This window comes from Pongo pygmaeus, chromosome X (genome assembly GCF_028885625.2).
Source record: "Pongo pygmaeus isolate AG05252 chromosome X, NHGRI_mPonPyg2-v2.0_pri, whole genome shotgun sequence".
NCBI classification, from domain to species: domain Eukaryota; kingdom Metazoa; phylum Chordata; class Mammalia; order Primates; family Hominidae; genus Pongo; species Pongo pygmaeus.
In genome coordinates, this window is record NC_072396.2 from 81236075 (window position 1) to 81249489 (window position 13415).

The 13415-nt window shown below is 38.3% G+C and overlaps 1 protein-coding gene across 5 annotated transcripts in view; it reads left to right on the forward strand.

Moving 5' to 3' along the window:
- ATP7A (ATPase copper transporting alpha) overlaps positions 1-13415 on the forward strand; it is a 139172-nt gene that overhangs the window by 46573 nt on the left and 79184 nt on the right. The window contains exon 2 of one of the 5 annotated variants that reach the window (XM_063660759.1): positions 6319-6510. The exons of the other annotated variants lie outside the window; for them this stretch is intronic. The gene's annotated coding sequence lies outside the window, so the exon portion shown is untranslated. The remainder of the gene's footprint in view (positions 1-6318; positions 6511-13415) is intronic. 5 annotated transcript variants of the gene reach the window in all.

The window sequence follows — 13415 nt, forward strand, 5'->3', positions numbered from 1 at the left end:
CTTGTACAGCCTGCAGAACTGTGAGTCAATTAAACCTCTTTTCTTTATCAATTACCCAGTCTCAGTTCTTTCTTTCTTTCTTTCTTTTCTTTTCTTTTTTTTTTAAACTGACACAGGGTCTTGCTCTTTCACCTAGTCTGGAGTGCAGTGGCCCAGTCACAGCTCACTACAGCCTTGGCCTCCTGGGCTTACGTGATCCTCCCACCTCAGCCCCCAGGTAGCTGGGAATACAGGTGTGTGCCACTACACCTGGCTAATTTTTGTATTTTTTGCAGAGACTGAGTTTTGCCGTGTTGCCCAGGCTTGTCTCAAACTCCAGGGCTCAAGCATTCTGCCTGCTTTGGCATCCCAAAGTGGTGGGATTACAGGTGTGAGCCACTGCGCCTGGCCAGGTATTTCTTTATAGCAATACAAGAGCAGCCTAGCACAATTAGTGATGTTGAGTGTTTTTTCATGTGCTTGTTGGGTATTTGTATGTCTTCTTTTGAGAAATGTCTATTAAAGCCTTTTGGTCATTTAAAAAAAATTTATTATTATTATACTTTAAGTTTTAGGGTACATGTGCACAACGTGCAGGTTTGTTACATATGTATACATGTGCCATGTTGGTGTGCTGCACCCATTAACTTGTCATTGGAAACAATTAACAAAGTAAAGAGACAATCTACAGAATGGGAGAAAATATTTACAAACTATACATTTATCAAGGGGTTAATATCCAGAATGTATACAGAACTTAATGACCACAAAATAACCTGACTAAAAAATGACCAAATGACGAGTCTTATTTTGTGGTCGTTAAGTTCTTTATATATTCTGGATATTAACCCCTTGATAAATGTATAGTTTGTAAATATTTTCTCCCATTCTGTAGATTGTCTCTTTACTTTGTTTCCTTTGCTGTGCAAAAGCTTTTCAGTTTTATGTAATCCCATTTGTCTACTTTTGCTTTTGTTGTCTGTGCTTTTGAGGTCCACTCAAAACTTCCTTGCTAAGCCCAATGCTATAAAGCATTTCCAGCATGTTTTTTTTTAGTAGTTTCATAGTTTCAGATTTTTTTTTCTTTTTTTTATTATTATTATAGTTTAAGTTTTAGGGTACATGTGCACAATGTGCAGGTTAGTTACATATGTATACATGTGCCATGCTGGTGTGCTGCACCCAGTAACTCGTCATTTAGCATTAGGTATATCTCCTAATGCTATCCCTCCCCCCTCCCCCCACCCCACAACAGTCCCCAGAGTGTGATGTTCCCCTTCCTGTGTCCATGTGTTCTCATTGTTCAATTCCCATCCATGAGTGAGAACATGCAGTGTTTGGTTTTTTGTCCTTGCGATAGTTTACTGAGAATGATGATTTCCAGTTTCATCCATGTCCCTACAAAGGACATGAACTCATCATTTTTTATGGCTGCATAGTATTCCATGGTGTATATATGCCACATTTTCTTATATTTAAGCATTTAATCCATTTTGAGTAGATTTTTGTATATGGTGAGAGGTAGGGGTCTAGTCTCATTCTTCTGCATGTGGCTATTCAATTTTCTCAGCACCACTTATTGAAGAGAGCAGTGTGTGTTTGATATGGTTTGGATGTTTGTCCTTTCCAAATCTCATGTTGAAATGTGATTCCCAGTGTTGGAGGTGGGACTTGTGGGAGGCGATTGGATCATGGGGGAAGATCCTTCATGACTGGTTTGGCACCATCTCCTTGGTGATAAGCAAGATATGGTGGGGTTTTTTCTTGTTTGTTTTTGTTTGTTAGTTTGTTTTTCACCATCTCTTACAGAAAGGAGAAATCTGGTTGTTTAAAATATTCTAGGACCTCCCCCTGTCTCTCTTGCTCATTCTCTTGCCATGTGACATGCTGGCATACCTTCGCCTTCTGCCATAATTGTAAGCTTCCTGAGGCCCTCACAAGAAGCAAATGCCAGCATCATGCTTCTGTATAGCCTATACAACCATGAGCCCAAATAAATTCTCTTTTCTTTATAAATTGCCCAGTCTCAGGTATTTCCTTATAGTGATGCAAAAATGGACTAACAGTGTTCTTAGCACCTTTTTTTGAAAATCAGATGGCTGTAGGTGCATGAATTTATTTTAGGGCTCTATTCTGTTCCATTTTGTATGTGCCTGTTTTTATACCAATACTATGCTGCTTTGATTACTATAGCTTTGTAGTGTATTTTCAAGTCAGGTAGTGTGATGCCTCCAGGCTTGTTCTTTTTGCTTCAGATTGCTTTGGCTATCTGGGGACTTTTGTCATTCCATATGAATTTTAGGGTAGTTTTTTCCTATGTGAAGACTGTCATTGATATTTTTATAGGGATTGCATTAAGTCTGTAGATTGCTTTGGGTAGTATGGCCATTTTAACAATATTAATTCTTTCAATCCATGAACATGGGATAGCTTTTCATTTGTTTGTGTCTTCTTCAATTTCTTTCATCAATGTTTTATAGTTTTTTTTTTTTTTTTTTTTTGGAGACAGAGTCTCACTCTGTCACCCAGGCTGGAATGCAATGGCATGATCTCAGCTCACTGCAACCTCTGCCTCCAGGGTTCAAGTGATTCTCCTGCCTCAGCCTCCCAAGTAGCTAGGATTACAGGTGTGCACCATCACGCCCAGCTAATTTTGTATTTTTAGTAGAGATAGGGTTTCTCCATGTTGGCCAGGCTGGTCTCGAACTCCTGACCTCAGGTGATCTGCTCGCCTCAGCCTCCCAAGGTGCTGGGATTACAGGCGTGAGCCACTGCACCCAGCCAGTGTTTTATAGCTTTTAGTGTAGAGATCTTTCACCTCCTTGGTTAAGTTTATTACTAAGTATCTTTTTTTTATGTAGCAATTGTAAATGGATTTTTAAAAAATTTTTTTTTCAGGTGGTTTGCTATTAGCATATGGAAACACTACTGATTTTAATAAGTTGATTTTGTATCCTGTGACTTTACTGAATTTATTTTTTAGTTCTGTTTTTTAGTAGATTCTTTAGGGTTTTCTGTATATAAGATCATGCCACCTGCAAACAGGGACAATTTGACTTTCTTCTGAAACTTTTTTTTTTAAACTATGTTTATGGGATTTATCCCTGTTGCTACTTGTATCTCTACTTCAAGCTTTCTCATTCTCAGTGCTATAGACATTTGGGGCCAGATCATTCTTTGTTGTGAGGGGCTTTCTTGTCCATTACAGGATAATTGGCAGTATCCATGGCCTCTATGCACTGGATGCCAGTAGTACTCCCTTGCTGCACTCTGAGTTGTGACAACCAAAAGTGTCTCCAGACATTTTGAAATGTCCTATTGGTGGTGACATCACCCCATCTCTCAGTGAGAATCACAATTCTAGTTCATTCATTTTAACTTCTATATTATGTTTCATTATAAATATACCACAACCAATTTTTTCATTTCCTTGTTGTTGGACATCTAGATTATTTCCAAAGTTTTAACTGTTAGCAACATTGTTGCAATGAGCATTTTTGTTCTTGTTTCCTTGTGTACATGTGTGAGACTGTCTAGGGTACTACGCTTAGGAGAGAAAATGTTGAGTTTTAATATATGCATATTTTCAACTCTACCAGCTATCTCGAAGCAGTTTCCATAATTGTACTAATTTATACTCTAACCAACGGAACAAGAGAGATCCTGTTTCTTCACATCCTCACCAACACTTGGTATTGTCAGATTTTGAGATTTTTATCTACCTGCTAGAGGTGTATTATATTCATTGTGGTTTTAATTTGAATTTCCTTGATTATCACAAGGATCACAAATTGTGCATATAGAGTTGTATCCAAAAAAGGATTAAGGCTGGATGTGGTGGTTCGTGCCTGTAATCCCAGCACTTTGGGAGGCCGAGGTGGGTGGACCACTTGAGGTCAGGAGTTCGAGATCAGCCTGGCCAACATGGTGAAACCCCATATCTACTAAAAATACAAAAATTACCCGGGGCCTGGTGGCATGTACTTTTAGTCCCAGCTACTCAGGAGGCTGAGGCAGGAGAATCACTTGAACCTGGGAGGTGGAGGTTGCAGTGAGCTGAGACTGCTCCATTGCACTCCCGCCTGGGCTACAGAGCAAGACTCTATCTCAAGAAACAAAAACAAAAACAACAGCAAAACAAAACCCCAAAAAAGAATTAAATCTTACTGCATGATTATTGAGAATACAGGAGCCTTTCCCAAATTATAAGTGCTGATTATTTTAGGGGAATTTTAGAATGATGTTTGAGCTTCTGTGACCAGCTTTAAGAAGTGGTTTTGAACAATCAGACTTCATATGTGCCATGTTTTGTACTCAATTTCTGTAGTTTCTGTTTCCAAACCAGAGATGATCATCTAGTCATAATATTGTTTTTCCTCTTAGAAACTGATATTACTGATGGTGATTACCATCTCTACTTAGGGAATGGCTCAAGATGTATTAATAACTTGAAGTTATTTCCCTCAGTGTTGTTGGATGCTTTTGTTCTCAGAGTCATTCATCACTAAGAGCTGGATGCCAAATTTGTCTCTTTGATACTGTCGTTTCCCAGAAGCCTACATTTTTTTTTTTCCATACCATATGAAACTCTTTATGATCTTACTCTGTTTTCTGAGTCATTTTGCTAAATGCAATGGGATGTTAACAAAAGATATTCCTGGTTTTGTACCTACCTTTAAGACATTTAAAATGAAAAAGATGGACATAACATATATAACAAAGTCAATTAGAGTTGTGTGTATATGTAATAAAGTAGTGACAGTGAGATGGAATTCCTCCGAGGTTTCATGTGTAAAGTCCAATTTAAGTAGAGTTTTGAAAAAAACAATGCAGGTGAATTACGAAAGCAGAAAGAAATATGTATTCAGAGTTGATATGACTTAAATTAAGATGTAGTGGGAAAAGTGGTTTAATTAGTATAATTTTTGTTTGTGCTCACACATTGTGGACTCCTCAATACTTACTTCCTGGGTGAACTATCCAGTGCCTTTCTGCCTGACTGATCTCTCTCAGTTCCTCAGTAAGCCTGAGAGTTAGTCCAGTGCTTTGGTCTGGGACATACCCCATGATAAAACTATATTTCAGTCTTACATTCCTAAACAGGTAAACTAGCCTTCACCTACCAAAGGTATTGTATTCTAAAAGTTTGTTGCCAGTTCTTTTTGTTGAATTTGATGTTTTCCCATAAAACGATTTAGTCAACTTTGGTAATCTTGCAAGATCAGCCATCAAAAGCCCCATTTGACCCATAAGATACAGGAGCAAGTCTGAGTTCTGTGTTCTGGAGGTAGACAACCAAAGCTATAAGAAGAATAAGGAAGTTTCCTTTTTTAGGCTCAGGACTATCCTTAGATAAAATTTTGATAGGATCTGTTTGTTTTAGACATTCTTCTACTTCCATTTTTATACCCTTGTACTGCTTCCCACTGACTCCTCTTGGGCCCCTAATACCTTCATGCTTGCCTTAAGTACTCCATCCTGGACTCGCCACCTGAACTCATCCTATTTGTCCTTTGCTCCCAAACTTGCCTTTCCTGTCCTATCTGGGCTTTTGTTCTCTTGTAGTAACTGACCTTATGTAGGTATTAAGAGATATAATTCCAACTATCATCCCCCTGATTATCAAAAAAGAGTTTATATTTTAAAAAGAAGATACAATGGATGTTAAGACAACTGACCTTCAAAAAGTCACTTCATGGGGGAAAAGAGATATGGAAGGAGCTATTCTAGGTTAAATGAGACAAAAGAGACATAAAACCAAATGCAATGTGTGAACCTTGTGAGGGTCCTGAATAGTAAAATTGGAGTTCTTCAGACTTGAAAACTTGTACACAAAAGGACACTATCAAGAGAATGGAGGATTTGGGTACAAGTGGTTGAAAGATGGTTTGGCTCCTCTGGTCGGATTCTGCCATCCCAGTGAGGCTGGAAAATAGGGTCTGGAGGCAGGAACATAAGGCTGATTCACACTTCAGCTATGACAGGAAATATCCTCTCATAGAGCATAGGCCAAGTAAATGATTTTGTAACTTTACTTCATCCTCTCCTTTTACATAGGGTGTACTCCAAGTAGAGGGTATTTAAACTCACAAAAACTCTATAAGAGGGCCTTTTGAGCCCCTGTGCTCAGGCCTGCTCCCATACTGTGGAGTGTACTTTCATTTTCAACAAATCCCTTCATTCCTTCCTTGCTTTGTGCGTTTTGTCCAATTCTTTGTTTAAGACGCCAAGAACCTGGACACCCTCCACTGTTAACACCAGCCCTTCCCTGTGGCTGACCCTGAGGTGTTACGAGTTTCTTCACAGCCCTACTTCCTCTCTCTTCTCCCTCATTTTCAGACCCCTCTTCAGCATCTTCCCTGGGCATTGCTGTGAGTTTAGGCCGGCCCGTTTTGAGCAGGAGCAGCAGCGCAACAGTAGACCTGCTGGAGGAAGTGGGGCTGCAGATCGGAGACACAGCATTTTTGTCAACCAAACTTCTTGAAGCCATATCTACAGTATCAGCTCAAGTGGAAGAGCTTGCCGTCAAATGTACGGAAAATGCACGTTTCCTTAAAACATGACGGGACCTCTTGAAAGAACGCTGTGATTCTTGGAAACCTGACAATTGATTTGGCATACTTAGCTCTTTGATAGTGACTGTGTAATAATTCATAATTCCTCAAATATGATCATTTCACATGCGCCACATATATAGGATAATATCTAGCAGTTCTCTATATCTTCAGAATGAAATTTTTCTTGGTTTTCTTAACCTTTGTAAAAGCAGAATACTGATTCTATTTTTGATGTTGATCAGTACTTGTTTATTCTTACACTTTCTGCCCTTCAAACTTTCATAAAATCCTTTACAAAATTTAATTTTGTCAGTAGATAGTTAATATTAATTGTGCCACAGTGCTACCAGTAGCAAACTAAGTGGACCATTATTTGTTGTGCAGTAAGATGCCAAGCATGGCAGAGTTAGAAGTTGAGCTTCATCTTATGGACCAAGGGAGATAACTTTAAGGTTCCAGCTCCATTAGGCTAAGTTCTCTAGAGCAAATGATTGTCTTTCTTACTTCGATATCCCCAGCACCTAAAACAGTGTCACATAGCATTCACTAAATGTTTATTGAAAAGAAGAGTTGACTAACATAATACAAAGCTATTTTTTCTTCCTGTATTTAGCAGGAAGACTATAGTTGTTTCTCTAAAAAATGTATGAATCAGGACTTTGTTGACTTGAAGGAAAATGTTATCTTTTTCACAGGGATTTTAACTTTGATGATAGCTTTTAAAAACATGATAAATACTTTTATCCTCCTATGATTATTTTAAAAAGTCTTTTTTTTTTTTGAGATGGGGTCTCATTCTGTCTCCCAGGCTGGAGTGCAGTGGTGCAATCTTGGCTCACTGCAATCTCCGCCTCCTGAGTTCAAGTGATTCTCCTGCCTCAGCCTCCCTAGTAGCTGGGATTACAGGCGTGTGCCACCATACTCGGCTAATTTTTTGTATTTTTAGTAGAGACAAGGTTTCACCATATTGACCAGGCTGGTCTCAAACTCCTGACCTCAGGTGATCCACCCGCCTCGGCCTCCCAAAGTGCTGGGATTACAGGCGTGAGCCACCGCACCCAGCTAAGAAGTCTTTATTTCAGAAAATGGAAGACTGTCTAGAAAGAACGAATTTTTTTTGCTATTTATTTCTATGATTACTGCTTTTACACTTAATGTTTTTTGTTTTTGGTATTTTTATATGTTTGATTGCTGTCTTTAAAGTGCCTTATCAGATTTATGGCTCCGTACTATGAATTTTGGAGCTTTACAAGTTATTTACATAATTCTAACTAAGTTACTTTGCTTCCAATACATCAAATTTAAATAACATGATTGTTTTTATATTTGACCTTAGTGACAATGTCCTATTTTGTTTGTTCTGTATCTTATGTCGCTTTTTGGTAGTTTGTATTATGTGTGAATGATTAAGCCAACTAATTCTCTACCATATATAACTTCTGGATATCTTTGATATGACATCTTAATTCTTTGTAGATATGGTGATGTGTACAGAATGATATTCTGAAGCTCCACAATGGTGCATTGAAAGGCTGCAGATGGATGGCCAAAGAATAGTTTTGTTTAGCATATTAGGTCTAGTTCTAGACTTTTTTTTTTATACTTTAAGTTCTGGGGTACATGTGCAGAACGTGCAGGTTTGTTACATAGGTATACACGTGCCATGGTGGTTTGCTGCACCCATCAACCCATCACCTACATTAGGTATTTCTCCTAATGTTATCCCTCGCCTAATCCCCACCCCCCAACAGGCCCCCATGTGTGATGCTTCCCTCCCTATGTCCATGTGTTCTCATTGTTCAAATCTCACTTACAAGTGAGAACATGCAGTGTTTGGTTTTCTGTTCATGTGATAGTTTGCTGAGAATGATTGTTTCCAGCTTCATCCATGTCCCTGCAAAGGACATGAACTCATCCTTTTTTATGGCTGCATAGTATTCCATGGTGTGTATGTGCCACATTTTCTTTATCCAGTCTGTTATTGATGGACACTTAGGTTGGTTCCAAGTCTTTGCTATTGTGAATAGTGCCACAATAAACATACATGTGCATGTGTCTTTATAGTAGAATGATTTATAATCCTTTGGGTATATATCCTGTAATGGGATTGCTGGGTCAAATGGTATTTCTAGCTCTAGATCCTTGAGGAATCACCACACTGTCTTCCACAATGGTTGAACTAATTTACACTCCCACCAACAATGTAAAAGCACTGGACTTTTTTTTTTTAAGTTAAAAGATCACACATAGAGTGTGATTTCTATACCAAAGATATGCTTATTTCAGTATTAGGAAAAATATTTTTCTTACATGTCCTGAAAATTGTGATTTTAAAAATGTACAAAATAAATTTTTATTAAAAGTAAATTTTATTTAAAAAAAAAAAGAATGAAAGACAACCAACTGGATAGGAGAAAGTATTTGAAAGTCATATATCTGATAAGGGATTAATGTCCAAGAATATAAAGAACTCTTACAACTCAACAACAACAACAAAACAACTATTAAAAATTGGGTAGAGTGCTTGAATAGACATTTCTTCAAAGATATACAAATACCCAATAAGCACATGAAAAGATGCTTGACATCATTAGTAATCAGAGAAATGTGAATCAAAACCACAATGAGATACCACTTCACACCTGCTAGGATGGATAGAATAAAAAAGATAATAGGTATTGGAGGTGGAACAATTGGGGCCCTCATGTACTGCTGATGGGAGTATAAATGGTACAGTCACTTTGGAAAACAGTCTGGCAGATCCTCAAACAGTTAAACATAGAGTTATTATATGACCCAGCAAGTCTACTCTTAGATATTACCAAAGAGAAATGAAAACACAGAAGTTTGTACATGAATGTTTATAGCAGCATTATTCATAATAGCCAAAAGATGGAAACAACCCAAATGTTCATCAACTGACAAATAGATAAAATATGGTATTTCTATGCAGAGGAATATTATTCAGCCATAAAAGGGAATGATGTACTGATATGTGCTGTAACATGGATGAACACTGAAAACATGCTACGTGAAAGAAGTCAGTCACAAAAGACCACTTATTACATGATTCCATTCATCTGAAATGTCCAGAAGAGGAAAATCTATACAAGCAAAGTAGATTAGTGGTTGCCTAGGACAGAAGGCTTAGGAGGTGATGACTGATAGGTAAAGGGTATGTTTTGTTGTTGTTGTTGTTTTTAGGTGATGAAAATGTTCTGAAATTGCCTATGGTGATGGTTGCACATGTCTGTGAATATGCTAACAACTATTGAATTCTACACTTTAAATGTGTGAATTATATAATATGTGAACTACATCTCAAGAATGTTTTAAAACTGGTGTTGGGAAAACAGGACATCCACATGTAAAACAATGTATGTTGGATCCTTACCATACACCATGTACAACAATTAACTCAAAATGGATTAAAGACCTAAATATAAGAGCCAAAACTACAAAAACTCTTAGAAGAAAACATAGCAGTAAATGTTCGTAAGTTTGAATGTGGCAATGGTTTCTTAGATATGACACAAAAAACACAAAAGAAAAAAGGTAAGTTGGACTTCACAAATTAAAAGCTTTTGTGATTCAATGGACACCATCAAGAAAGTGAAAAGAATGGAATACCGATACATTTTACACATCAATGTACCTTGAAAACATTATGCTAAGTGAAAGAATCCAGACACACAAGGACACATATTGAATGAATCAATTTATATGAAATGACCGTATAGGCAAATCCATAGAGATAGGAAATAAAATTAGTGTTTGCCAGGGGCTGTGAGTAGAGAGGAATGGGGAGTGTTGCTAATGGACATGGGATTTCTTTTTGGAGTAATGAAAATGTTTTGCAACTACATAGTCATTATGGTTGCACATCCTTGTGAATGTACTAAAATGTACTGAACTGGTTACCTTAAAAGGCTGAATTTTTTTCATTTCTTCTAAAAAAAACCAGGATAGATGCGCAGAACGAAAGGTTTGTTACATAGGTACATGTGTGCTATGGTGGTTTGCTGCATCTATTGACCCGTCCTTTAAGTTTCCTCCCCTCACCGCTCACCCCCCAACAGGCCCCGGTGTGTGATGTTCCCCTCCCTGTGTCCATGTGTTCTCATTGTTCAACTCCCACTTATGAGCAAGAACATGCAGCATTTGGTTCTCTGTTCCTGTGTTAGTCTGCTGAGGATGATGGTTTCCATCTTCATTCATATCCCTGCAAAGGACATGATCTCATTCCTTTGTATGGCTGCATAGTATTCCATGGTGTATATGTACCACATTTTCTTTATCCAGTCTATCATTGATGGGCATTTGGGTTGGTTCCAAGTCTTTGCTATTGTAAATAGTGCTGCAGTAAACATACGTGTGCATGTGTCTTTATAGTAGAATGATTTATATTCCTCTGGGTATATACCCAGTAATGGGGTTGCTGGGTCAAATGGTATTTCTGGTTCTAGATCCTCGAGGAATCGCCATACTGTCTTCCACAATAGTTGAACTAATTCACATTCCCACCAACAGTGTAAAAGCGTTCCTATTTCCCCACAGCCTCACCAGCATCTATTGTTTCCTGACTTTTTAATAATTGCTATTCTGACTGGTGTGAGATGGTATCTCATTGTGGTTTTGATTTGCATTTCTCTGATGATCTGTGATGTTGAGCTTTTTTTCATATGTTTGTTGGCTGCATAAATGTCTTCTTTTGAGAAATGTCTATTCATATCCTTTGCCCACTTTTTGATGGGGTTGTTTTTTTCTTGTAAATTGTTTAAGTTCCTTGTAGATTCTGGATATTAGACCTTTGTCAGATGGGTAGATTGCAAAATTTTTTCTCCCATTCTGTAGGTTGAAAGGCTGAATTTTATGGCATGTGAATCATATCCCAATTTAAAAAAGAATGCATATGTCTTAGTTCAGGCTTCCATAACATAATACCATAGACTGGGTGGTCTAATTGTTCAAAGCTCCAAAGAAATTAGTTGGAGAAGTTACAAGAGTCCATTAATCATCTTGCTTTGTTAGTAGCAGCGGGCATGGTTCAGCATTTTCTCCTTAAGTTTCTCTGAGCTCACCAAAACTAAGATGATGTCGTAATACTTTTTATACCATTTGAAGTAAAAGGTACAAAAGGTTATACACTGAAAATTCTTTTTCCCACCCTTATTCTCTAACCACTCATTTCCCCTCACCAGAGGAACCACTGTTTCCATGGGATATATTAGATTGATTTATATGAAATTGCCAGTGTTTGACTATGATGATTTCATGTGGTTCAGCCTAGTATCAGTGAAAAAACAGAGTCCTATCTTCATGGAGTTTTTATTCTAGTGGGAAGTGTATTACTTAATTATTGCAGTGTAACAAATAACCCCAAAATGTAGTGGCTTAAAGCAACAAACATTTATTATCTCACATTTCCTATGACTCAGTAATTTGGGAGCAGCTTAGATGGGTGGTTCTGGCTCAGGGTGTCTCATGAAGTTGTAGTCAATATGGTGTCTGGGGCTGCAGTAGTTTAAAGGCTTAACTTGGGTCTGAAGGAGCAGTTTCCAAGGTGGTTCACTTACCTGGCTATTGGCGGGAGGCCTTAGGTCTTTGCTGGTTTTTGACATGAGGCCTCAGTTCCTCGCCATATGAACCTCTCCATAAGGCTGCTTGTATGTCTTCATACCTGGTAGGTGGCTTACCCCGGATTGCGTGATTCAGGAGAGAGGACAACAAGGAAAACACAATGCTTTTTTCTCCTCTTACAATGTTTTTTATGACCTAGTCTTGGAAGTCACACCTTGTTGCTTCTACCTTAGTCTATTCATTAGAAACAAGTCATTAGGCCAGGTGTGGTGGCTCACGCCTGTAATCCCAGCACTTTGGGAAGGCGAGGCGGGTGGATCACTTGAGGTCAGGTGTTCGAGACCAGCCTAGTCAACATGGTGAAACCTTGTCTCTACTTAAAATACAAAATATTAGCCAGGTGTGGTGGCATGCGCCTGTAATCTCAGCTATTGGGGAGGCTGATGCAGGAGAATCACTTCAACCCGGGAAGCTGAAGTTGCAGTGAACTGAGATAGTGCCACAGTACTCCAGCCTGCGAGACAGAATGAGTCTCAAAACAACAACAACAACAACAACAACAAAAAACGAGAAACAAGTCATTAAGTTCAGGCCACACCGAAGGGGAAAGGATTAAATTCCACCTCTTGAAGGAAGGAGTAGCAAAGAATCTGTGGGCATATTTTAAAACCACCACAGGAAGGCAGACAATAAGCAATAAACAGAATAAATCAGCAAATTATGGAGTATGTTGGAAGGTGGTAAGTTCTATGAAAACAAAAGAAAAAGCAGAGGTAAGGGGAATCAGAGTATGTTTGTGTGGAAGGGATGTAGGTTGCAGTTTTAAATAGGGTGGTCAGCATAGTCCTCATTAAGGTTAGATTTGAACAAAGACTTGGAGACAAAGAAGTTAGCCAAGCAGTTATCTGGAAGAAGAAAGTCCCAAAGCAAGAGAATAGCTAAAACGAAGGCCTTGAAGTAGGAGTCATCCTTGCATGAGTAACAGCCAGGAGGCCAGTATGACTGGCACAGAGAAGGGTTTGGTGAGTGGTAGAAGAGGAGGCCAGGTAAATTTGAGGGGGACAGGCATGGGAAATCATGTGGGACCTTGTTGGCTGTTGTAAGGATTTGGGGCATTTTTGGTTAGTTCTTAATTTGTACTTACAAATGTTAAATGAGATTATGTATGGGAAACATTAGTAATCAGGAAAGCACTCTATGAAGGCTAGTTACTTGTATTAAAGTATTGAAATTTTTATTTTTAATTAGCATATCCATAGAAACAACTTGCCTTTACTTCATCTAAGGTGATGAGAATTT